At 53.9% G+C, this 26,082-nt stretch overlaps 1 protein-coding gene across 1 annotated transcript in view; it reads left to right on the top strand.

Annotated features, from left to right (window-relative positions):
• The window catches only part of LOC144946049 (globoside alpha-1,3-N-acetylgalactosaminyltransferase 1-like), a 47,447-nt gene that overhangs the window by 9,520 nt on the left and 11,845 nt on the right, over positions 1 to 26,082 (top strand). The gene's annotated exons all lie outside the window — the stretch shown is intronic.

The raw sequence follows: 26,082 nt of genomic DNA, 5'->3' as shown, positions 1-26,082 counted from the left end.
TTACTCGGCAAAACTCAGGCGCGTGGCGTTGCTCACTGGTAATGAGGCACTCATGCGTGCAACTCCTTACCCCCCTCCCTCTGAGTGGGCGAGCCGATGAGTCTGTCCTCGACGTATCAACGTCGTTCCCTGGCTGTCGTGGTCAGCAGGGGTAACGCGCTGCAGATGAGACGCATCTTCAAGTTTTTGTCTCCAATGGGGGTCGCGGTTTCCATATCGTTGTGGTTGGAGCCCAGGGCACAATTTAAAAGGATAATTTTTTTTTGTTGCCCTGACCCAGAGTTTTCTGTCCACGTGGCGCTTGATTTCAACCGGGTCTTGTCTAGGTTCGACGATCCGGAGCACCACATCCAGTATACATGTACGTTGAACTTCTTTTGCACCATACGTAGGCAACCGTGGTCAATCGGAGGTACACCTCGCTATGGCCGTGACTACCAGGCACGTGCCACTTCCCAGGATGCTGTGCTCTTGTGCGTGTACTCGACATGGCAAAGCTGTTGCAGGACACGGCGCAGCAGTTACAGCCGGAACGGTCCAGAACGCTCTTCCGGAAAATGCATTGGGGGCCGTCCATAAATGACGTCACGCGATTTTGGACGATTTTTGACCCCCCCCCCCTCGTCACACGGCGTCACAAATATGACGTCACAAAGCTCTGCCCCCCCCCCCCCCCCAAAACAATATTTCCATTTTGAAAATAAAACATGCTTCAAATCGCTTTAAACTATTGTCATCGTAGTGCGTATTTAATGTGGCGCTGCACTCTGATGTTGTAGGAGTGTTGTTATAACAATTAGTGTTGTTATAACAATTCTATATTCAAAGTTGCGTATTTTGATGTGACGTCACATTTCTTAACCCCCCCCCCCCTCGTCACACATCGTCACAAATGTCTGACCCCCCCCCCCCCCTAGGTGCGTGACGTCATTTATGGACGGCCCCTTGGCACACCACATCCATTTCACATTTTTTGCCCTTTTAGAAAAATCACAAATATAAACCGGTTCGTAGGATTTTAGGAATAATTGGATTTAATAATATAGGATTATTCAGAGTATGGATAAGGCGTACCATCTACTCACGCAGTCTGCCGAAAACGACAGTGACCTACGTAAACCACTCCTCGTATAAACTATCCACTCTTACAAATTAGACACTTTTTATTTAAACCAGGTAAGGCTCATTGAGCTATATCGGTATTTTTCAGAAGCGACCTGGTGACACATGATAGCTCATCGAAGTGGCTTATCATCGCGTGGGAATTTACAGCAGCCAGATACTCTAAACGTCGTGGTGTTGATTCTAAATAAAAACCGGAGGACCCGGAGGAAAATATACGTGACCACAGGGGGAGAGAGACACCGCAGACTCCAAATATCCAGCAGCAGGCATCAGGGTCGGGATCGAACCAACGACCTCCTGTATACCAGGCGAGGTAGTTAACATCTCCTAGCCACCGTGATGATAGAGAGAGAGACACCACAGAATCCAAATATACAACAGCAGGCGTCAGGATCGGGATCGAACCAACGACCTCCTGTATACCAGGCGAGGTAGTTAACATCTCCTAGCCACCGTGATGATAGAGAGAGAGAGACACCGCAGACTCCAAATATATACAGCAGCAGGCGTCAGGGTCGGGATCGAACCAACGACCTCCTGTAGACCAGGCGAGGGGGTTAACATCTCGCCGCCGTGTCAGCAGAGGGCTCCCGGAGTAGAGGAAGGCGTAGGGGGGCGGGCGTTTCGAGCACTGCGGAGTAACGAACTGAGATTCGTTTCTCCGACGTGTTCCGGTTGGCGACCGTCGTGCGCTGATTTCCCGCGAGACGTCGGGCACGCAATGTCGAAAACGACACGGCACAGCCCACGTTCGCTACCGGACATCTGTGAAAAAGAACTTTATAACTCATCGGATTCCTCCAGCGTAAATAAATATTCTTGTAGAGAGCACAACTGTGTGGGAAAACCACGCAGAAGCAGCCGTTTGTTCGTCTGTCATTTCCGGGGCTTCGCTTCCGCGTCTGTGGAGGGATTTGCCCAGGTTCGTTCACAATTCGGAGGAGAACGGCGATGTGCGGTTGAAACCTCTGTCTCGCGCTCCGTTCCATAAATTAACTCCTGTACTTCTGAGTTATTCCTAACGATGTATTCTTTGTTGTGTTGTAGAGCGTCTTGAGTACCTTGTACAAAGGCACGTTTAAATGTAAACACATTCCTGCGGAGGGAGCTGGTAGGAACGTTGGGTTGCTCGGTCAATGGCCAGGGTCAACGGCGGCGTGGTTTATTCCGCAAATATGCCCGACTGTGAGGGCGGGCACAAGCCGGCGTGAGTAGGTTAAACGTTGAGTTTTATAAGGGCACCACGGGGTGACCAGCCCCTCCCCACCCAGCCCCACCCTTCCCACCCCCACCCAGCCCCACCCTCCCCACCCAGCCCCTCCCCATCCTCCTCTCCCCACCCAGCCCCTCCCCCTCCCCGCCCTCCCCACCCAGCCCCACCCTCCCCTCCCCACCCAGCCCCTCCCCACCCAGCCCCTCCTCACCTTCCCCTCTCCACCCAGCCCCACCCCTCCCATTTTTGGATGCAGGACGGACGGACACAATAATCCCCTGTGGGCTAGTGTAACCAGGATGTTCCTACCAGTATTATTATTATATCAGCTGGGTTAGCGACCCAGAAAGATATTTCCACGGAACACCACGTCCAGTGTACCTGTCGCTATGGCTGCGATGGCTCGTCACAGGCTGCCAATGACATTGGAGCACTGCAGCTCTGCGTTTATCCCATTCGAGATGTGAAACGACAAAAAAAACAACTACTGCAGGGATTCATCTTCTTGGTTCTTTCGGTAAAGTCACGTAGAAGGGAAGTAATAAAATAAGAAAAATATTTTTTATTATTTCACGTAGAAGGGAAGTAATAAAATAAGGTGAAGACGGATGCTTGCGTTGTGGCCGAAACGTCGTGAGAATTATTTTATTATGTTTTATTTTTATTATTTTATTACTTCCCTTCTACGTGACTTTACCGAAAGAACCAAGAAGATGAATCCCTGCAGTCACGAAAGCTTTAAATCGAAATTTATACTGCAGGGATCCTTCAAGCTTAACGAACCGTTGCAATGCGGAGCGGCGCGGCCCGCTGCGTGCTTTGTTTGTCCCGGGCTGAGCTCGGTCACTCGAAATTAATGTCGCCGATTGGTCTTCGCAGAGCGTTAGGCGCGAGGCGAGCGTTGTTTGCGAAGATTCTTCCTCCGCGCTCGGGTCGCGAAGGCACCCTGCCACGTTGCTTCTGTCTTGTACCGTCGCATTTTCTTATAATCGACTGGACGTCTGTGACGAAGAGCTTTACAGCTCATCCGATTCCTCCAGTGGGAATAAATATTCCGATTCTGGTAATCGGGGTCTCAATTTCAGTGCTACGTTTGACCTGTTCTATGCAGATGTGAAATGCTGGACAATTGCAAAGATCTTACAAGAAGCAACAGAAACAGGAGGATGTTAAATATTTCACGGGCAGACCCAAGATAAGCGCCATGAACGTGTTGCGTATAGCAGCAGGGTAACGCAACAAAAATGTTAATGAGAATAATTAGACAAAGGAAAAGTTGTAGATGTCTTGGACGTGTGATAATCAAACAAGAGGTTAAATATGATTTCGGTTTTTGCCTGGGAAAATGTCGAGGTAGCACAGGAAGCCGGGGAAGACAGCAGATTACGTGCACAAGCAATAGGAAGGATCGGTTGAAACTGGGAGGAATATCTGAATATCTGATTCAAGGTTCTCGAGTAAACATCACGGACGGAGCTAAACGGAAGGAGGCCCACGATCGCCGACGTCTCTAAGGAAGGACGTGGCGCACGGAGGCAGAGAGAGCGAATCCTATTTGCAATCACAGCGCCTGCGTCAAGCCAGCGCTGGACGAAGACTTCCCCACGCTGCGCGGGGTCGTGGGGGTCCGTTCGACCATACTTCACCACGATGAACCATAACGGGGCGCAACCGCGGGCCAGTTAAAGGCCGGGAGCATAGACGTGCGTGTGTAGCACGGTACAACAATTGCGATTGCTGCACTGCTCTAAGCTGTCCACCACGTAGGCCCCCTCGCCAGCATCAGCAACATCAGCTGATAACAAGCTGCTGTGTGTGGTGCGTGGTGGTCACCCAATCCAAGCGCTATCCATGCCGGGGCCGTGCGTGGCGTTAAGCGTTCGAACTCTGTTGAGTACGGCCGCTTCCCCCGGGGTCATTTGGGTGCCAAGGCGAAGTATCTCGGACTCCAAATTTCGATGTAAAGCTTTCGTGACTGCAGGGATTCATCTTCTTGGTTCTTTCGGTAAAGTCACGTAGAAGGGAAGTAATAAAATAATAAAAATAAAACATAATAAAATACATTTCTCACGACGTTTCGGCCACAACGCAAGCAGCCGTCCTCAGGTGAAGGACGGGTCTCCATTCAGACGCTGTCTTTCCGACAGACCTGTTCTTCACTTGAGGACAGCTGCGTGGTGAAGTATGGTCGAACGGACCCCCACGACCCCGCGCAGCGTGGGGAAGTCTTCGTCCAGCGCTGGCTTGACGCAGGCGCTGGGATTGCAAATAGGATTCGCTCTCTCTGCCTCCGTGCGCCACGTCCTTCCTTAGAGACGTCGGCGATCGTGGGCCTCCTTCCCTTTAGCTCCGTCCGTGATGTTTACTCGAGAACCTTGAATCAGATATTCAGATATTCCTCCCAGTTTCAACCGATCCTTCCTATTGCTTGTGCACGTAATCTGCTGTCTTCCCCGGCTTCCTGTGCTACCTCGACATTTTCCCAGGCAGAAACCTCTTGTTTTATCATCACACGTCCAAGACATCTACAACTTTCCCTTTGTCTAATTATTCTCATTAAAGTTCTTGTTGGGTTACCCTGCTGCTATCCGCAACACGCTCATGGTGCTCATCTTGGGTCTGCCCGTGAAATGTTTGACATCCTCCTGTTTCTGTTGCTTCTTTGTGAGATCTTTGCAATTGTCCAGCTTTTCACATCTGCAAAGAACAGGCCGAACGCAGCACTGAAATTGGGACCCCGATTACCAGAATCGGAATATTTATTCCCATTGGAGGAATCGGATGAGCTGTAAAGCTCTTCGCCACAGAAGTACAGTCGATTATAAGAGAATGCAACGGTACAAGACAGAAGCAACGTGGCAGGGTGCCTTCGCGACCCAAGCACCTTCGCTGTATAATCCACCGACGCAAACAACGCTCGCCTCGCGCCTAACGCTCACGAGTGCCGTCGCTCTGCGAAGACTAATCAGCGACATTAATTTCGAGTGACCGAGCTCAGCCCGGCACAAACAAAGCACGCAGCGGGCTGCGGCGCTCCGCATGGCAACGGTTCGTTAAGCTTGAAGGATCCCTGCAGTATAAATTTCGATTTAAAGCTTTCGTGACTGCAGGGATTCATCTTCTTGGTTCTTTCGGTAAAGTCACGTAGAAGGGAAGTAATAAAATAATAAAAATAAAACATAATAAAATAATTCTCACGACGTTTCGGCCACAACGCAAGCAGCTGTCCTCAGGTGAAGACGGCTGCTTGCGTTGTGGCCGAAACGTCGTGAGAATTATTTTATTATGTTTTATTTTTATTATTTCCCTTCTACGTGACTTTACCGAAAGAACCAAGAAGATGATCTCGGACTCCGTCGCAACCCTTTCTACTGCAGCCTCACCTGGCACGGCCCGCAGCCCAGACAGTTTTACGCGCCCTGAGGTCAAGCGTCCGCATGTAACACGGGCGAGCGGGATGTGCCGTAGGGGCGTACGCGCGTGGCCGAGGTGCTTTGCTCGATATCGGTCACCCTGGGGCCTATACGTGGTGGCCAGACCGCCTTACAGTTCTAATTCTAGATTTGAAGCTTTCGTGACTGCAAGGATTCATACTCTTAGTTCTTTCGGTAAAGTCACGCAGGTAAAAAATGAAATTAACAAAAATAAAACAATAAAAATCACGACGTTTCGGAGGCAACACAAGTCTCCGTCATCACTTGATGCAGCAAATCTGGCTGCGACGGTCCCACCTGATGACGGAGACTTGTGTTGCCTCCAAAACGTTGTGATTTGTATTGTTTTATTTTTGTTAATTTCATTTTTTACCTGCCTTACAGTTCTAGTGGTAGCGAATGCCTGCGGGCAGAGTTGTGAAAAGTAAAAAAAAATCTAGACTCTCTCAAACTGATGAGATTGTCATCTCAGTGTTAGAGGGAGAGAAGCAATTAGGATATTACCGTATTAATAACATCCTTCTAGTGTGTGGCAGGAAAGGGCTGGTGAGACACAGTGCCGCGTGTGCCTGGTGGGGGCGTGCTGTAAAAGCAATTAAGATTTTACCTGGTTAATAACATCCTTCCAATGATTGCTCAATTTGAATCCATCCTCTCGGTTGAAGTTATGTCTGTGTTTGTGTATCTGGATGGCTTCATGAACAAACCTTTGATAGTAGCCTGGCGGTTTGCAGAGTACCTTGGTCTCAGAAAAAACAATATCATGAGAGCCCACAGCGTTATAGCAATGGTCAGCAACTGCAGAAGATCCAGTTCTGCCATGTTTCAAATCCGCCTTGTGCTCGCGAATACAGTCCGATACATCTCGTTTCGTTTCCCCAATGTAACAATCGCCACAAATGCAACTCAGTTTGTCGACTCAATTTATAACATTTTTGACATGCGTTTTTTTTTATTTTGTTGTTGTTATTCTGTCTCTCACTGTTCAAATAAACCTACCATTAAAATTATAGACTGATCCTTTCTTTGTCAGTGGGCAAACGTACAAAATCAGCAGGGGATTTTCCCTCACTGTATGTATGGTAACCTGATGGTTTTGATCGGAATCTCAGCGGGTTGTCTCTCTATGGTTGGAGAAACAGCTTTGCGGATAATCTGATCCGAATATCTATTCATCTTTAGGGCCTGACGTACGTGTTCAAATTCACTGGCTAGGTGGTGTTGGTCAGATATGCAGTGGGCCCTATGGTGTAATGTTTTGCTGAGGGAATTATTCTGTGCCGGATGGTGATGGGAGTCAGGTTTCAGATAGGAATCTGTGTGGGTTGCTTTCTTGTAGACAGAATGTCCCAAAGAGCCATCAGGTTTTTTCTCAAACAGAACATCCACTTCCATGGTGAATTTGATGGATGGGTGTATGGAGTTAATGTGGTCGAGAAATTGGTTCAATGCTGGTAGGCCATGTGGCCAAATGACGAAAGTGTCATCCACATATCTCTTCCACAGGGAAGGACGCAGGGTGGATGTCTGGATGGCGTCTGTATCAAATTTCTCCATGAAAACATTGGCTACCTCTTGTCACTAACAGCTCCCTTTGCCCACTACAGTAACTTTGTTTTTTGCTGTGGTTGTCCCACCTGATGACGGAAGCTTGTGTTGCTTTTGAAACGTCGTGATTTAATTAAGTTATTTCTATTTTATTCTTTATTTTTTATTTTATTTTCTATTTTCACCTACGTGACTTTACCGAAAGAACCAAAGAGTATGGATCCTTGCAGTCATGAAAACTTCAAATCTAGAAATAGTGAATTAGTTCAAGCCTATAACACCTGAGTATTTCAGGACTGTACCTTATTCTGCTAAGCCAGAGGTTCCATCGTCGTATGCGCGGGGTGGCTGCCCGGATTTTCTTTCCCCACGTGCTTTCATTCTGTGTACCTTCTCTCGTCACACCCATGATCCCCGTGGGTGCGAGGGTCACACACTGTGATTAGAATGGTGGCTTGTGGGTATTCTTGATTGTGAAGCGATTCGCCTTCGAGTGATAATCGTATCCTTGAAAGGAAGCCGCTTATGTAATGTCCTCAATTATGGGCTCCGTTATTCGAATCGAAATCTGTTCAATCTGGGAAATGGCTGCAGACCACATTTTAAACGGAGGCACATGTGGTGGGAAGACAACCTTTCATCGCACATTCATGCTGCCCGTCTGTTCAGTCTCTTGGTCCTGCCTGTTTGCCTGCCTAAGTGAAGACATCTCGTCTTGCACAAATACTTTCGTCGTAAAATTAACATTGTACTGTGAAGCTGATGACCTAATCAAGTGGAAATATGCCTCCGATCTGATCAGATCTCAGAAGCTAAGCAGGTTTTGATCCTGGGCAGTGCTTGGATGGGTAACCACCGTGGACAAAGTTTCTTCACAGGGCTACATATGGGGTCAGGTAAGGGCAGTGCTGCAAAATATAATGTTGTACTGAGCTTCTGTGTTTCCGTGTCGTATGTTCCCTACATCCTTACCACCGAGCGTGGAAAAGTATGGCCAACAACCCCCATGACCGACAATGTGGGGAGCCCTCCATCAGCATGACCCGTCTCAATAAAAGTAACACAAATATAAAAGTGAGATTTATTTACTTATTTCGTAACAACTTATCGCATTCATATTAACGTCACTGTTGCCAATGATCCGCATAGAACCATCCTCCGCTTCCCTACCAGCTGGCTGCACCCAGCACGTGATCATTAGCTTGCACCCAGCTCCCGCCGTCGCCTCGAACGAGCGCAGCATCAACGCCGCGTCGTCAGTTACCAAGCCGGCGAACGCGGCCGCCTGCTTCGGGCAGCGGCGCCGCGTCGATGCCACGGGCCCCTGTGGGAAGCGATTGAATGGGCGCCCTTCCGCGCCGATTTTCTGCCCCTCTCCGTAGGACCGGTGGCGGGCCCCCCTCCGGTCCGTGGGCTTCCTGGCGCAGTTGCTCTTCCTTCACGCCGGATAGCTACGCCGCTGACTGGATCTTAAGATTTCCTTGTTTGTACGTTGAACTTCTTCCTCACCGTACATAGCCCACCGTGCTAATCGGAGGTGTGAGGAAAGGACAACAAACTAAACACAAAAAGCTGTTCTAAAGAAATGAGTTTGTTAATCGAGGTTATGTAGAATTGCATAGCTGCGGTGGCTTCCTAATATCGGAAGGAAGAGCGTTCCAGACGGCCGCAGAAGCGCTTTTGAAAGCGCCACGCGATGCAGTGACCGTCTTTGTTCGATGGCTAGCCAAACGCCGCTTCTGCGAGGATGACTGAACCGTTTGGTAGCCGTAGTCTGGCTCTGTAAGCCATAGTGATTGACATGCAACCCGCTTGGCACGGGCCCCACTCAAACTCCGGTCATCCTCGCAGAAGTTTTTGGTTACCCATCGAACAAAGACGGTCACCACATCGCCCATTTTTGGACGCGCTTCTGCGGCTGTCTGGAACGCTCTTCCTTCGATTTTCGGAAGCCACTGGAGCGATGCATTTTAAAAATCTTTTCGATTTAAAGCTTTCGTGACTGCAGGGATTAATCTTCTTGGTTCTTTCGGTAAAGTCACGTAGAAGGAAAATAATAAAATAATGCAAATTAAAAATATAAAAATAATTATCACGACGTTTCGGCCACAACGCAAGCAGCCATCCTCAGGTGTCTTTCCGACAGCTGTTTCTTCACCTGAGGACGGCTGCTTGCGTTGTGGCCGAAACGTCGTGAGAATTATTTTTGTTATTTTATTTTATTATTTCCCTTCTAAGTGACTTTACCGAAAGAACCAAGAAGATTTTAAAATCTAAATTGAAAACTCGTTTCTTTAGACCTGCTTTTTGTGTTTAGTTTGTTGTCCTTCCCCCGCACCTCCGATTAGCACAGTTGGCCACGTATGGTGCGAAATAAATTCAACAGACATACACACATTATGGCCCTCTAATGCTGTGACTCTAATAAACAATGCACATTCCAGGAAGTATATTGGCATGTACACCTCAACAGCTATGCCGCCACGGGTTTAAGACGCTGCCGGTGGAGTTTCCTCTCCAAATGTGGAGTTGTTATGACACCTGCTGCTGGCAGCCTCCCAAACTGCTTGGGTCATCCTCGACAGCGACAGTGTACAACGCCGCCGCGTTGGGAATAGCGTTGGGATCAGCTGGCCTAAGCGGCCCCGGCTGACGAACCGTGGGACCCACGAAATCGGAGCTCAATTCTATCAATGGAGGCCACGGGTCGACACTTAATTGTATTTGATGTGATCATAATTAATAATAAATAACGTTTTTTATCTTTACAGGGAAGCAATACTGAGTCATAGGACTCCATTTGGAGGCTCCTGCATTGGGTTTTATTCAAAGATATTTTAAAGCCGAGTAATGATGAGTGTTTATTGGTGTGGGAGGAAACTGGAGCGCGCAGGGAATACCTACGTGCGCGAGGGGGAAACGCTATCCCCTCTACAGATGGAAACAGATGGCAATTAGTCCACTGGCTGTACCACCTTATCCTGGCAAGCCAGGGGTATAGCACCTCCTGGGCACACGCGGGAAGGGAGTTACACAATACAGGTAGTCCCCGAGTTACGATGGGGTCCGACTTACGATATTTCGATCTTACGATGGCGATAGCGATACGACAAAATTGCCATCAGCAACCTAACATCGTTCAAGTGTGCAGACGACGGACAGAATCTTGGTGAGTACAATACAATATGATACGTTACGATACGTTCAGTGCATGTACGATACGTAGCTTTAGCGATTTCATTTTAAGGTCACCACGATACGATACGTTCAATACATGTTAAAAAATTTTTATAGCAGATAGGATTGTTTCCTGAAAAAACTTTCTATTAAATTGCAGTTCATATAGGTAGGCTAAGAATGAATCTTGTTTTTTTTACTTTACATTTTACTGCGCAATACAGTATTCTAATTAATAAATACAAACAGTATATAGTTTATCCAGTACGGTACTGTAAATTGCTCTGTTTTGCTAAATTATCGCCATTCTTTAAGACTCCTGGGTAGGCGAGGCCATCTTCGACTTACGATATTTTCGACTTACGACGGGGTCGTCGTAACGCATCTCCGTTGTAAGTCGAGGACTACCTGTAATTGTGCGGAGATCCATCAACCGTTGCTGATGCTACTGCCTCCGCAATGCTGGGTGACGGGCAGCAGCGTAGCCACCACCATTGCCCGGACGTGGGGGTTGGCGGTGCCGCACATTTCGCCGATCTAATTTCAGTATAACGCCAGGGAAGCTTTTTGTGTCCTTATAAAAGCTGTCTCGGTGTCAGCCCTTAGCTTGCCGGAGTAGTAAAAAACAAACTACGAAGTAACGAGATGAGCGAGCGAATTGGAGTGTGGCGCTCATCACGTAGAGAGGGTTCACGGCCTCCCGAGCGCCCGCGGAGAAAAGCATTTGGATGGCAGCAGTGACGTCTTTCCCGGCGAGAGCGACGGCTTTCTCGTGCCGCGATTGCGCCGCTCCTAAAAGGCGTCAATAATTAATGGGTTATCGATGGCTGGCGGCTCTGCCCGGCGACGGGGAATGGGGGAAAAAAACTACTTCTCTAGTGGCCGCGCTCCGGCTTGCCACCTGTTCAGTTTTCCCCCAGGACACCCCTTCTCGTCGCGAGAGCCACCTTGAGACGTGCACAACATCTTCCCCGGGAACGTTGAAGGTCCTGACTTTGTGTCAGTTGCGTGACAATAACACAACTCACTTGTGACGGTGCGAACACATTCCTGCGGAGGGAGCTGGTAGGAACGTTGGGTTGCTCGGTCAATGGCCAGGGTCAACGGCGGCGTGGTGTATTCCGCAAATATGGCCGACTGTGAGGGCGGACACAAGCCGGCGTGAGTAGGTTAAACGTTGAGTTTTATAAGGGCACCACGGGGTGACCAGCCCCTCCCTACCCACCCCCCACCCAGCCCCTCCCCACCCTCCCCTACCCTCCCCACCCAGCCCCACCCTCCCCACCCAGCCCCTCCCCTCCCCACCCAGCCCCTCCCTCCCCACCCAGCCCCTCCCTGCACGACGGACACAATAATCCCCTGTGGGCTGGTGTAACCAGGAGGTTCCTACCAGTATTAACATTTAGTTTCCCCTATCCTGGTATTGCGAGACGCTCTGCTTGCCGTTATACGTCCCATTTTGTTTTTTAGCGTACCTCGTGAAGTGGCAACCCTTTGCTTGCGCTCCCGCGGCCTCCGACAGAAACTGTGTGCCACGACAGAAATAAACCGTAATAGGGGAATCGTTAGTGCTTGAAGCGTGACGCGGAGGAATGTCGTAAAATGTCGCATTTCTGTAGCAATGTGACGAGCGGTGTACGCATGGCAGAGCGGAAATTGATGTCACCGATCCCGACTCAGAAGCTCGTATTTCAAGAAGTTTGCCGCTGCAGTTTGTGCGACATCATCATGCCTAACGTTTTGAGATTAAAAAAATCTTATCAACAGGTGTTTAAATCATCATCATCATCATCATATTGGTCGTCGTCTTTGGCTTGGCACGAAACCTCCAGAACGACGTTTGTAGACAAATGTGCTACGAGGCAGCGGTGCGCTCTACAAGAGAACAAGGGCATTGCTCTACAATTGTGAACCACTGGAAGTCATTCCTGTAGAGCACGAAAAAAAATGTTATTTCAAAAAAGTATGACATTAATACGAGACGTAGAGCTGTGCCTGTGTACTGCCCTCTTTGTCAGTCCACTGCTGGATGAGGGCCTCCCCCACACAGTGCGGGACATGGGGGGTTAATTGACCATATTCTTAGGTTTTTTCGGTAAAGTCACGTAGGTAAAAAATGTAAATTTAAATTAATAAAAGTAAAATAAAAATAAAAAACCACGACGTTTCGGAGGCAACACAAGCTTCCGTCTTCAGGTGGAACCGTCACAGCCCGACAGCTGTATCAAGTAACTGCAGGTATTACTTGATACAGCTGTCGGGCTGTGACGGTTCCACCTGAAGACGGAAGCTTGTGTTGCCTCCGAAACGTCGTGGTTTTTTATTTTTATTTTACTTTTATTATTTTTTAATTTTTTACCTACGTGACTTTACCGAAGAAACCTAAGAATATGAATCCTTGCAGTCACGAAAGCTTCAAATCTAGAATTTATTGACCATACTTCACCATCATGATGGTTTGCGCCGTGCAGCTTTGGAGGGGGGGGGGAAACCTGTGTGTATCGAACTAGAAAAGAGAATAGCCCATCCATGAAAACAAACTTGTAATCTCCTTCACGTAAGAAACATCCCGTGACCTCAGGAATTGACTGTACCCTTGAGAAGTCAATCGGTACCATTGGAACCTCATTTGTCAGTAAAAAATATGATAATTGTTTTTTTTCCCTTTTATCTGGCAACAAAACTGACACCTTTTTTTACAAGGAGTCATGTTTGCATAGACCACAATACCTGCAGTCATAATGCAAACAAAAAACACAACTCTGATAATGTAATTCTAGATTTGAAGCTTTCGTGACTGCAAGGAATCATCTTCTTAGGTTTTTTCGGTAAAGTCACGTAGGTAAAACATCAAAATGAATGAAAATAAAATCAAAAATCACGACGTTTCGGAGGCAACACAAGTCTCCGTCATCAGGTGGGAGCGTCACAGCCAGATTAGCTGCATCAAGTGAGGCAATGATTCAAGATGTAATCCCTTAAAAGCGAGTTGAGGGGGGGAGGAGAGGGAGGGGGGAGCTCATCAGACTATGGTAGCCAATGAAAGGAACGTATCGGGAGGGAGGGGGGGCGAGGCCAAAAGGGTGGGCGACGGCGTGCAAGCGATTGTGCGCAAGCGGCTAATTACTGCACACGCCAACACAATGGAGCGATTATGCGCAAGCGGCCAACTGCCGCACACGCCAACACAATGGGCAGAGAGGGGGAGGGAAGCTCTAATATACATGATAAACAAAAGAACGAAAATGCCCATGTTAATACCAATGCTGGCTGAACAATGAAGAGAGTATGTGAGGGTCGCTAGCCCCCGCGATCCCTCCCTCGGTACCCCTAACGGCCGGGTTAACCTCATTACTCGCCCCCTCGCTGCTAGGCGAACCGCTGCTGCGTTCTTCACCCATGGGGTGAGAGCCGTCGCTCCAGGATTCCCCTCCCCCGCGGGTCCGCGTAGTAGGCATGTTTAATTACGTACGCGCACACCCACACACAGCTCTGCGCGGCACTCACTCAACCCTGACCACTCACGCTAGGATCGCGCACCTGTATTATACACGTCGTGAATGTGCGCGCACACACGCATACAGCTCCACACGCGATACCCACTCTTGCGCCGCTCTGCGCCGCGCTCGCCGCTCACGTTATGATCGCGCACCTGGGGTACGCTGATTACGCACGCCGCGAGCTTACGCATACACAGTACCACACGCGTTCACACTTATAACACGAGATCACACGAGGCCACGATCAGCTATTAATGATTTATTGTCTGCTACGTGGGACTGGTTGTTGAGTCAGTATGAATCGACGAGGCTGCCTACTCTACTAACCCGGAACCTATTCCCTATTTATCGTTCACGAAACACTTTTACCTCCTTACTCACGGTTTGAGGCACTCGACGTTCCGTGGGTTTTCCTCGCTGCTTGCCTCGACACGTCGCACGGACGTCCGGAGGGCAGAGCTGGGGCAGTCCTGGACGTTGGCTTCTCGGAGCAAGAGAGCGATTTCCCCTTTGCGCTCCCCATTTACCCTCCCTACCTCAAAGGGAATGCGACTCTGGACAATAGGCTCGCGACCCTCTCGCATCCGCACCGCCGTTCCGGGCGCTTTTGATATGCTACTTAATGCCCAACCTGCGCGGCGCAAATTCCAATCAATCCCTTTCTCACGCAGGCCCCCCCCCCATTATCGCAGTTTATGCGGCGGCGTCCGTCACAAAGGTGCGCCGTGGGAATTTGTGCACGGCTCCCCGCGTGACCCCGCTCTCCCGATTACTCATACTAACAGCCTTATCCTTTAACTCCCCTAACAATGGTGCTTGCGTGTTTTCTAATGATGCTCCTCCATCACAATGCTCATTCCCTCTGCCTGCCCCGTCGATACTTGCGTGTGTGGGGTGTGTGAGATGCGTTTCCCCCGCGGTGGCCGAGTGGCCCCTCGCTGCGACCTTGCAACCTTAAGGCCGGTCGCAGCGCCGCGGTGCAAAGTAGCGTCGGGGGAGGTCGTCCAATTCCCTGGTCGCCGGAAACCGTGAAAGTTTAATCCCGATAAGGGCTTCTCGGATAAAAACCGGTCGGCCAGGTGACCTCCCCACGGAGCTCTATGGGGGGGGGGGAATGCGTGCGGGTGTGTTCATGTGAGGTGAGGTGAGGGGGACGCGGGGTCGGCTCCGTCGCTTGGTGGTGGCGAGGTCTTAGATGGGGCGCCTGCTGAACGGCTTCGTGGCGGCGGCATGACATAGCCCCCCGAGGTGCTGGTCTCCGTCCCGGGTTGACTGGAGCACCTTGCTTGAGCCGCACCCACGAGGAAACGCTGCGGGGTCCGGGGGGTCCGTCCGGCCCTCGTGGCTGGTCTCGGGGTGGGTGGCTCCATCCTCTGCAGCTCCTGCGGCGGCCTCCTCCTCCACTCCAGCGGCTCTCCCTGTACCTCGGTACCTGCGGGCTGGGGTACAAACTCAGAAGCGGAGGGGTTTAGGGACCGTCGTCCGCGCCGTCCCCTGGCGGGGTCGGGGCGTCTCGGGGGCCCGGCGGGGCCCATGTAGGGTGCGAGGCCCCCCAACACGAGGGGTGCGGGTACTCCGGGATTACGGGGCCTTCGAGTGACGGGGTTCTCTCTCGCCGGGGCCGCTTTCCACGGTTTTAAGCGGCGGACGTTGACCACCGTCTCTCGATCCCTCTCCCCGCCATAAATTAGTACCGTCCAGGGGGAGATCTGTCGCACCACGGTCCAGGGTCCCCGCCAGTAGGTCGTCAGTTTCCCCACCTGCCCGGCCCCGACGCGAGGGGTGTGTAGCCACACCTTAGCGCCTGTCAGGAATAAGGGGGGTTCCATGCGGGGTCGGGTGCCCTGTTCCTGCCGCCGATGCGCGGCTTCCCCTTGCGGGTATGCTCGGCCTCGGGCTTCTCGCAGGGTCTCCAACAGGTGTTCCACGGGGCGGCTTCCCTCCTCCGGCTGGGGGGAAGGGACGCCGAATAGCAGATCTGCGGGTAAACGAGACTCACGGCCGAACATCATTAAAAACGGGGTTTGTCCCGTCGACGTGTGTACGGTGGTGGCGTAGGCGAAAAGGGCGTAGGGGAGGTGTTCGTCCCAATCCCGTTGATTTGCGGCCGCCATACGTTTGAGTTTCCCCGCTAGGGTCTGATTCATGCGCTCCACCATACCGTTCGCTTGGGGGTGGTACGCTGTGGTTCGGTCCTTCTGGATTCCGAACTCTCGGCACAGTGCCTGGAACAACTCGGCCTCGAACTCGCTACCCTGGTCGGTGAGGACTCGTTCTGGGATCCCGTGCTTAAGTACGTAGTGTTCCACGAATGCCCGGGCCACCACCAAGGCCGTTTTATCAGGGATGGCCACTGCCACGGGGTAGCGGGTGAAATACTCTACTGCGACTAGGATATATCGGTTGCCTCGATGGGATCGCGGGAATGGCCCCTGTAGGTCAATCCCGACCAGCTGATTCGTGCGGCTGACGCGGAACGGCCTTAGGGGTACCTGGTATCGTGCCGGTTTCGGCCCGCACTGCTGACAGGCGCGGCAGCCCTGTACCCAGGCCGCCACGTCTTGTGCCAATTTGGGCCAGAGATACTGGCGACGCAGGGTCTCTCGAGTGCGTCGTTCCCCATCGTGGCCCCCGAGTGGGTGGTCATGCACCAGCCGAAGCAGCTGGGGTCGCACCTGGGCAGGAACACAGATGCACCCCGGCTGGCCGGCCTCGGTTAACTCCCGTACCACTCCGTTCTGCACACACAACCGGGCATACAAACCGCTCCAGGGTCCTGGTAGGGCGCTCTTTTCCTCCCGCAGTGCCGCCTCCACTGCCGCCAGATCGGGATCTCGCTGCTGGGTCTGTCTCAGCTGCTCGTCGTTCAGGCCCGGGAAGGCGCAGCCGACGTCCTCCTGGATCCGTCCGATCGGGTCCCGAGCCGCGGGTCCCGCGCTTGCCGTGCGGTCGACGGGATCCTCGGTGCCACCTGTGAGGGCCTCTGTGGCGCACACTGCACTCTCTCTCGCTGGGGGGGGGGTCAGTGGCCGCGGCCGCTCGGGGGTCCGTTGCCTGCCGGCAGCGTCCCCCCGTGAAGCACGGGCAGGCCTCCTCCGCCCTTGTCTCGGCGTCCACCGTGGGTCGCCTCGACAAGGCGTCCGCGTTTGCATGCGTCCGGCCAGCCCGATACTCGATTTGCAGGTTGTACTCCTGCAACTGCGCCAACCACCGGGCCATCTGCCCCCGCGGCTCCTTGAATGTAAGAAGGAACTGCAGAGCATAATGGTCAGTGCGTACGCGACATTTCCTGCCGTACAAATACGGCCGGAACTGCTTACATGCGAAAATCACGGCGTACAACTCTTGGCGGGTCACGCAATAGTTCAGCTCGGCCCCACTCAAGGTCCGGCTGGCGTACGCGATGACTCGTTCCGTCCCATCCTGTACCTGTGACAACACCGCGCCCAGCCCGCTGCTGCAGGCGTCGGTGTCCAAAATAAAATCGGTGGTAAAATCGGGGAAAGCGAGGGTGGGGGCGTGGGTGAGGTGGTCTTTGAGAGTGGTGAAGGCCGTCTGGCAGGCCCCCGTCCACTGGTAGGGGTGCTTAGGGGAGGTGAGTTGGGTGAGGGGGCGTGCAATCTCGCTGAATCCCTTTACAAATCGACGATAATAGGTGGCGAGCCCCAAAAATGATCTGATCTCCGTCAGATTCCTTGGCCGTGGCCACTCCACTACGGCGCGTACCTTCTCCGGATCGGTGTGCACACCTGCCTCGCTGACGCGATGCCCGAGGTACCCCACCTCGCGTTGTGCGATGTAACACTTACGTGGCTTGAGCTTGAGATGAGCCGCTCGCAGTCGCTGGAACACCTCTCGAAGCCTGGACCAATGCTCAGACAAAGATCTACTGAACACTATCACATCGTCCAAGTAAATCAGGCACTGTTCCCATTGCAAGCCCCGCATCACCAACTCCATCAGCCGCTGGAACGTCGCGGGCGCATTGGTGAGTCCGAACGGGAGTACTCGAAACTCGAATAGCCCCATCGGGGTGGTGAATGCGGTTTTCGGCCGATCCTCCTCCGCCATCTCCACCTGCCAGTACCCGGACGCGAGATCGAGGGTGGAAAAATATCGCGCTCCAGCGAGGCTGTCGAAGGTGTCGTTGATGCGGGGTATGGGGAAGGCATCGCCGAGCGTGACTGCATTTAGTTTACGGTAATCGACGCAGAACCGGGTTGACCCATCCTTTTTCGTCACTAGTACCACTGGGGCTGACCAGGGGCTCGCCGAGGGCTGAATTATGTTATCGCGAAGCATGTCCCCAACTGCCTCTTTGATTTGGGCGCGTTCGGGTGCGCCCACTCGGTACGCAGGGAGTTTGATGGGTCGGGCTGCACCGGTGTCAATTTGGTGCTTAACAAGATCGGTCCGACCCACGTCCGAGTCGTGTTCACTGAATACGTCGGCGTACTCCCGCAGTAACTCGCGCAGCCGATCGGCCTCTCCCTTAGGTAAATCCGCCCATGGTACATGTAACGCGTCGAGCAGGGGAATGACCTCGGCTCGGGGAGTCGGGCCGACTCGCCAGGCCAGGTCCTGGTCACCCTCAGAACGACCGGGGTCCTCAGCCCAGAGTGCGAACACCGAGTCGTTAGAGTGGCGTGCGTGCAGGGGGTGTACGGTGGCTATCGGGGTGCGCCGCCGCAGTATCGCTGGGGTACTGTGGGGGTTAAACATCCGCATAAACAATCGGTCCCCATCTGCGTTTACCAACGTGGCGGATCCCACGACCCCATACCGTTTTGCCAACTCCGGGTGAGGAGTTAGCATTACCTCTCCTGATGGTCGGAGCGTGGGGTCGGTGGGGGATGTTGCCACCGGCACCAGCATCTCGGTGAGCGGGCCGATGGTGACTGCCGTCGCCAGGATAGCGGCCACAGGTGCGAAGCGGGGGCGCGTCGGTTCTCGTCCCAAGAACGGTATCCGCTCGCCGTTGCTCTCCATGGTGGCGCATCGCTGGCGGGGTTGCACGTTGAGTCCTAGCCGTTCTAAGAGGTCGGTACCTGCGATACACTCGTGACACAACGCACTCGACACGTAGAACTCCTGGGTGCACACCTGACTGCCTATGCGGACCTCTAGGGTGGCTCTCCCCAGCAGCCCCATTCCGGCTCCGCTCGCCGTGTGCAGCGCGCGGTCCGGTGCCTGCAGGTGACGCACGTCGACCCCGATCGCGCTGCAGTGCGCTGCGCTCACGAGCGAGGCCACCGCCCCCGTGTCCAGCAGGATTCGGGTACACACTCCGTTTACCTCCCCTTCCACCAGCGACGTGGCCCCCGTGATCCCTGCCACCAGCTCCCGTAGCCAGTCGCCAGGAGTCACCGTTTCCGTGGGCGTTGTTGCTGGAACCTGTGTGGAGATCACTCGCTCGCCATTATTCTCATCATCGTCTATTTGTATCGGGACCGCGTCGATTGCACCCCTAGTTGGTCCGCTCTCTAGGGGGCGTTGGAGTTTAACCCCCGCGTCTGCCTAGCTCGGGTGATTTCAGGACAGTCCCTCACTAGATGCCCTCGGCGATCGCACATATAACATGCCCGGGGAGGGGGGGCGGCTCCGTAGTGGGCCCCCTGCCCGCTCCCTCTCCCAGTTTGTCGCTGCCTGGACTCCACCTCTAGTTGGGTTACCCTTCCCGTTAGCCCTCCCACCGTGGCGCGCAGCTCCCCCATCTCGGACTGGATGGCCTCAACGGAGGACTGCAGCTTGGTCATATTTTTATTCGCTTCCTCGCGTATATCTCCTATGCCAGCCTGTAACCCGGCTACCCACCCTGGGGTGGTCTCGCTAGGTCTCTGGGGCTCCCTTGCCCGTCCCCTTACTGCGATGGCGATCTCTTCCTCCTCGTCGGAGAGTAGGCTCGCCACGGCGCACTCTCGTCCCCTCCCTCGAGGCTGCGCGCGCTCACCTGAGAGTTTCTCGCATTTTCGCGCGCGCTCGACGAGGGTGTTAAAGGAGAGGCGTGCACCGTCTACATTTGGCTGCCACCACGGGGTGCGTGCCAAATATCGTTGGATTTTACCGGCGGCGAGGCCCTCAATTATTTTGGCCTCGTACTCTGGGTACGCGAGCTGGGTCAACATGCGTACATCCTCGGCGTAATCTCGCAGATCCTCGCCGGGTTGACGACGGCGTGCCTCTAAGGCCGCCTGCGCATCCTCCTCGTCATAGGCGCCGAAGCGACGTTCGAGTTCGCACATTAATTTTTCCCACTGATTTTGTGCGCTTGCGGGCAAAGCTTCCACAAAGTCAACTGCCCGCCCATCTAAATGTAACTCTAACTGCTGCAACGCCTCCTCATCTGACCACCCATTAACTTTTTTAGCCCCTCTGATGCTGCGGGCAAACGATTTCCATGATGGAATTCCTTTGCCCGTAAATGTGCATTTGATTTTAATCTGGGTTGGGGGGCCTCTTTCCCTTGGGGGTGCGGGGGATCGTCCCGTTTCTGACACCAATATGTGATGGTCGCTAGCCCCCGCGATCCCTCCCTCGGTACCCCTAACGGCCGGGTTAACCTCATTACTCGCCCCCTCGCTGCTAGGCGAACCGCTGCTGCGTTCTTCACCCATGGGGTGAGAGCCGTCGCTCCAGGATTCCCCTCCCCCGCGGGTCCGCGTAGTAGGCATGTTTAATTACGTACGCGCACACCCACACACAGCTCTGCGCGGCACTCACTCAACCCTGACCACTCACGCTAGGATCGCGCACCTGTATTATACACGTCATGAACGTGCGCGCACACACGCATACAGCTCCACACGCGATACCCACTCTTGCGCCGCTCTGCGCCGCGCTCGCCGCTCACGTTATGATCGCGCACCTGGGGTACGCTGATTACGCACGCCGCGAGCTTACGCATACACAGTACCACACGCGTTCACACTTATAACACGAGATCACACGAGGCCACGATCAGCTATTAATGATTTATTGTCTGCTACGTGGGACTGGTTGTTGAGTCAGTATGAATCGACGAGGCTGCCTACTCTACTAACCCGGAACCTATTCCCTATTTATCGTTCACGAAACACTTTTACCTCCTTACTCACGGTTTGAGGCACTCGACGTTCCGTGGGTTTTCCTCGCTGCTTGCCTCGACACGTCGCACGGACGTCCGGAGGGCAGAGCTGGGGCAGTCCTGGACGTTGGCTTCTCGGAGCAAGAGAGCGATTTCCCCTTTGCGCTCCCCATTTACCCTCCCTACCTCAAAGGGAATGCGACTCTGGACAATAGGCTCGCGACCCTCTCGCATCCGCACCGCCGTTCCGGGCGCTTTTGATATGCTACTTAATGCTCAACCTGCGCGGCGCAAATTCCAATCAATCCCTTTCTCACGCAGGCCCCCCCCCCCCATTATCGCAGTTTATGCGGCGGCGTCCGTCACAAAGGTGCGCCGTGGGAATTTGTGCACGGCTCCCCGCGTGACTCCGCTCTCCCGATTACTCATACTAACAGCCTTATCCTTTAACTCCCCTAACAATGGTGCCTGCGTGTTTTCTAATGATGCTCCTCCATCACAATGCTCATTCCCTCTGCCTGCCCCGTCGATACTTGCGTGTGTGGGGTGTGTGAGATGCGTTTCCCCCGCGGTGGCCGAGTGGCCCCTCGCTGCGACCTTGCAACCTTAAGGCCGGTCGCAGCGCCGCGGTGCAAAGTAGCGTCGGGGGAGGTCGTCCAATTCCCTGGTCGCCGGAAACCGTGAAAGTTTAATCCCGATAAGGGCTTCTCGGATAAAAACCGGTCGGCCAGGTGACCTCCCCACGGAGCTCTATGGGGGGGGGGGAATGCGTGCGGGTGTGTTCATGTGAGGTGAGGTGAGGGGGACGCGGGGTCGGCTCCGTCGCTTGGTGGTGGCGAGGTCTTAGATGGGGCGCCTGCTGAACGGCTTCGTGGCGGTGGCATGACAAGTACTGTTAAAAAATAACTGGGGATGTTAACACTCGGTAAAGTAAAGTTGATAACAACCACGCAAAAAAGACTTAATTACAATTTTTTGGACCATCTTATCTGACAGGCACTATTTTACTTTACTTTACCGAGTGTTAACATCCCCAGTTATTTTTTAACAGTACTCTCTTCATTGTTCAGCCAGCATTGGTATTAACATGGGCATTTTCGTTCTTTTGTCTATCATGTATATTAGAGCTTCCCTCCCCCTCTCTGCCCATTGTGTTGGCGTGTGCGGCAGTTGGCCGCTTGCGCATAATCGCTCCATTGTGTTGGCGTGTGCAGTAATTAGCCGCTTGCGCACAATCGCTTGCACGCCGTCGCCCACCCTTTTGGCCTCGCCCCCCCTCCCTCCCGATACGTTCCATTCATTGGCTACCATAGTCTGATGAGCTCCCCCCTCCCTCTCCTCCCCCCCTCAACTCGCTTTTAAGGGATTACATCTTGAATCATTGCCTCACTTGATGCAGCTAATCTGGCTGTGACGGTCCCACCTGATGACGGAGACTTGTGTTGCCTCCGAAACGTCGTGATTTTTGATTTGATTTTATTTTCATTCATTTTGATGTTTTGCCTACGTGACTTTACCGGAAAAAACCTAAGAATCTGATAATGTATGCACTGCGCCTTTTGGCGTCATCTGGTCCAACACCATGGACAGTGCATACATTATCAGAGTTGTGTTTTTTGTTTGCATTATGACTGCAGGTATTGTGGTCTATGCAAATGTAGGGTTGTTACGGGAGGGCTGTAGGTGCATGGGATCCAACGGGGAATAAACACAGTGGGCGGAGCTCCGGGAGTACACGGGGGGGGTGCCCGCAGCGACGTCCGCATCAGGCAGCCTGGGGGGTTGTGATCCTGACGGGGGGGTATAAAAGGGGAGGACAGAGAGAGCTCGTGGCTCAGTCTGGGAACGAAGGAGGAAGAAGGAAGATCTCCTAGTTAGAAGCCCTGGACTCCCCTCGACGCCGCCCTTGTCAGGGCTGCGGAGGATCAAGCCAGAGGCGTGGTTCCGTGAACCAGGGTCAGTACCCTGGGACTCCGGAGACCGTAGCCCGATTCACCAGTGTCGGGCCAGTTAGCCTCCCCTAGCCCGTTAGTGGAGGACTTGGGAGTAGGTCAGGGTTAGCTAGGGTGTATCCCCAGTTATCCGGGTGAGGGGGCCGCTACCCCCTCTAGTGCTGTCCTGTACCGACAACTTGTAATAAACATACGTGTGCCTCAACCTGGGTGTCCAGCGTACTTACCGGTACTTCATCTGGGGTCAGAAGTATTACGAACATGGATACACGTCAGACAGCTCGAGCCAGAGTGCCGGACGAGGACACTGCTGAAATCGTTGAGCCCGAGACGGCTCACCAAGACATGGTACAGCCGGGGCCTGACGCGTTCCTGCCGGGGCATCGGCATGAAGAGGGGCCGCAGCCAGACGCGCTACGGCTGGCTCACGAGAGGCTGGCGGAGCTGCTGTATGCCGCTGCCGCCACGCTGGAAAACATCACGCGGCTGGGGGCTGGTGGTCCACCACGGGGCGAGGGGAGTCGACGACCGGAGCGCCTTCCCGCCATTTCGGAAGACTCCAACTTTGAAATTCCCGCCATCGCCACGGCAGCTGCAGAGGGCGTGGCCGGGCTAAACCTTGGGTCCGACACCGCTCTCGCTGGGACAGCCGCATCATCGCCAGCGGCGGGAACGTCATCACGGCTGCGACAGGCGAATCCATCTGCCATTCGCGCCGACGCACAGCCGAGTCCTGGGGATAGCAGCCTGCAGACTTCCAAGGCGAACGCTGCGCTGCAACAACGCCTACCTCCGCTGAAGGAATTTGTTGGCGCGGAGGGCGACTGGGGCGGCTTCCAGCGTCGCTTCATCGCCCACCAAGAAATGGCTAGGTGGTCGGACGACGAAGCCCTCTGCGCGCTGCCGGCGCTCCTCGACGCCGACGCGCTCGCCGCCCTCACATCGGCGCCAAGAGAGAAGCGTTTTACTCTGCCGAGGGCGCTACAACTGCTGGCTGGGGTCTATGGACCATCTGCAGAATGCAGACAGCAGTTCTACGACCGCAAGCGGGGTGAAAAAGAGTCGCCCCTGGCATACAGGACGAGCCTCCTGGCGCTGGCCAAAACGGCTTTTCCCCGTATGGACGACGACGGCGTGGACGCGATGGTCACGGAGAAGATCCTCCTCCTGGCAGACGACCTGGACATCGCTGTCGTCGCACAGGAGGACGCCGAGATGACCTCTCTTCAGGCGGCGCGCCTCCTTCACGCCAACCTTCTGTCCCTGCGGCGGAAAGCCAGCAGGGCATCGGCCGGGCGTGCGGTGGCTGCAGCCACCCTTCAGACGGAGGAGCTCTACGCCGTCGACCACCGACGGCAACAGGCGCAAGGAGCACGGGCGGGCCGGGACGGCTCAAGCCGGTTCGACCGTCCATCGTCTCCACCGGGGGGTCCGCGGTGTTTCAACTGCGGCGTTCGGGGCCACGTCGCCTTGGGGTGCCGCTCGCCTCGACAGCGCGGGACGACGCCTCGACGGGACGCCGGGCCTCCTCCTCCCAAGCTCCAGCAACATGATCCGGCGAGTCGCGGCACCACACATGTTTGGCCAAAGCACCCGCCCGTTGCACACTCTCGCACCACAACGAACGGGGGGCCGATGTTGCGTTGCGACGGCCCAACGCGGATCACTGCGGGGACTCGAATCGAGCCCAAACAGTGGTCCGTGTTGGCCCATCGCGTGGTAGCCGCGTCGTCAGGGTCGTCGGCCGTGGTCGGACACATTGACGGGGTAGAGGTACGCATCCTGGTCGATACGGGGGCATCGGCGACAATCATTTCGGAGTTAATTTACAATATTCTGCCTGTACAAAGCCGGCCCTTACTGCCGGTTAACGTCCCATTCTATGCCGCTAACGGGGGCTCTCTGGGCATCATGGGACAGATTCGCGCGCAAATTTGTATCGGGGACATCAAATTGTCGGGGCCGATTTTCGTTTCCTCCTCGCTGGCGGTTCCGTGCCTGCTGGGGACGGATTTCTTAGGAAAAATGCCAATTCGTATTTTGATCGACCAAGGATGCATTGAGCTTCCGTCAGGGCGACGCATGGCCTTCCTGCCTTCCCCTGCGGCGGCTCGGACGGCGTTCGCGACGGTACCGGCGTTTGTCGTCAGAACAGTTAGTGTGCCGCCGGGAGCTCAAATGCTAGTGCCTCTGAAACTTCGTAAGCCCTTCGCTATGGGCGTAGGGGATCAGGGTGTTTTGCTGGGACCGTCTAGGGCCGGGGTTAGTGCACCTAATTTGATTCCGGCCCAGACCGTCGTAAGAGGGGACGAGGACCCTTTCATCGCGGTCCTCAATGTGGGGTCGCAGACAGTGGTGGTCCCTCAAGGGACGGTGCTCGCTCACGCGACGCCGGTACCCTGCGAGGAACCTGTCGCGAACCATGTTGGCACTGCTTCCCGAATGCTCCCACATTCGGACAGCGATGAAGGGTGGCTCGACGCGCTTTGTGCGGGATCGACGGACCTGACAAATTCAGAGCGCCAACAGCTTAGAACGCTACTGAGGGAATTTTCCGACGTTTTCAGTCGGGATAAATATGATTTGGGTTGCACTCACCTGCTGCGTCACCATATTGACACGGGTGACAGCGCGCCAATTCGCCAAAATCCGTTTCGGTTAAGTCCCGCCGAAAAGGACCATGTCAAATCGGCTGTTGATGACATGTTAGCCGCCGACATCATTTCTCCCTCCACCAGCCCTTGGGGAGCGCCGATCGTCCTGGTTAAAAAGCAGGACGGCTCGTTGCGGTTTTGCGTGGATTTTCGGCGCCTTAATAAAATTTCGGTTGCCGACGCATACCCGCTCCCACGGATGGACGAATCGCTGGACGCCTTGGCGGGAGCGCGATTCTTCTCCACACTAGATTTACTTTCGGGATTCTGGCAGCTTCCTCTGGACGATGATTCTAAGCCTAAAACTGCTTTCCGTACACCGCACGGCCTGTTCCAATTCAACCGGTTGCCGATGGGCTTACACTCAGCGCCGGCAACTTTCCAGCGATTGATGGAATTGGTTTTGGCTGGATTGC

This window comes from Lampetra fluviatilis, chromosome 39 (genome assembly GCF_964198595.1).
Source record: "Lampetra fluviatilis chromosome 39, kcLamFluv1.1, whole genome shotgun sequence".
NCBI lineage: Eukaryota > Metazoa > Chordata > Hyperoartia > Petromyzontiformes > Petromyzontidae > Lampetra > Lampetra fluviatilis.
Note: the sequence above shows the minus strand (reverse complement) of the source record. Positions and strands in the feature narration are given on the sequence as shown.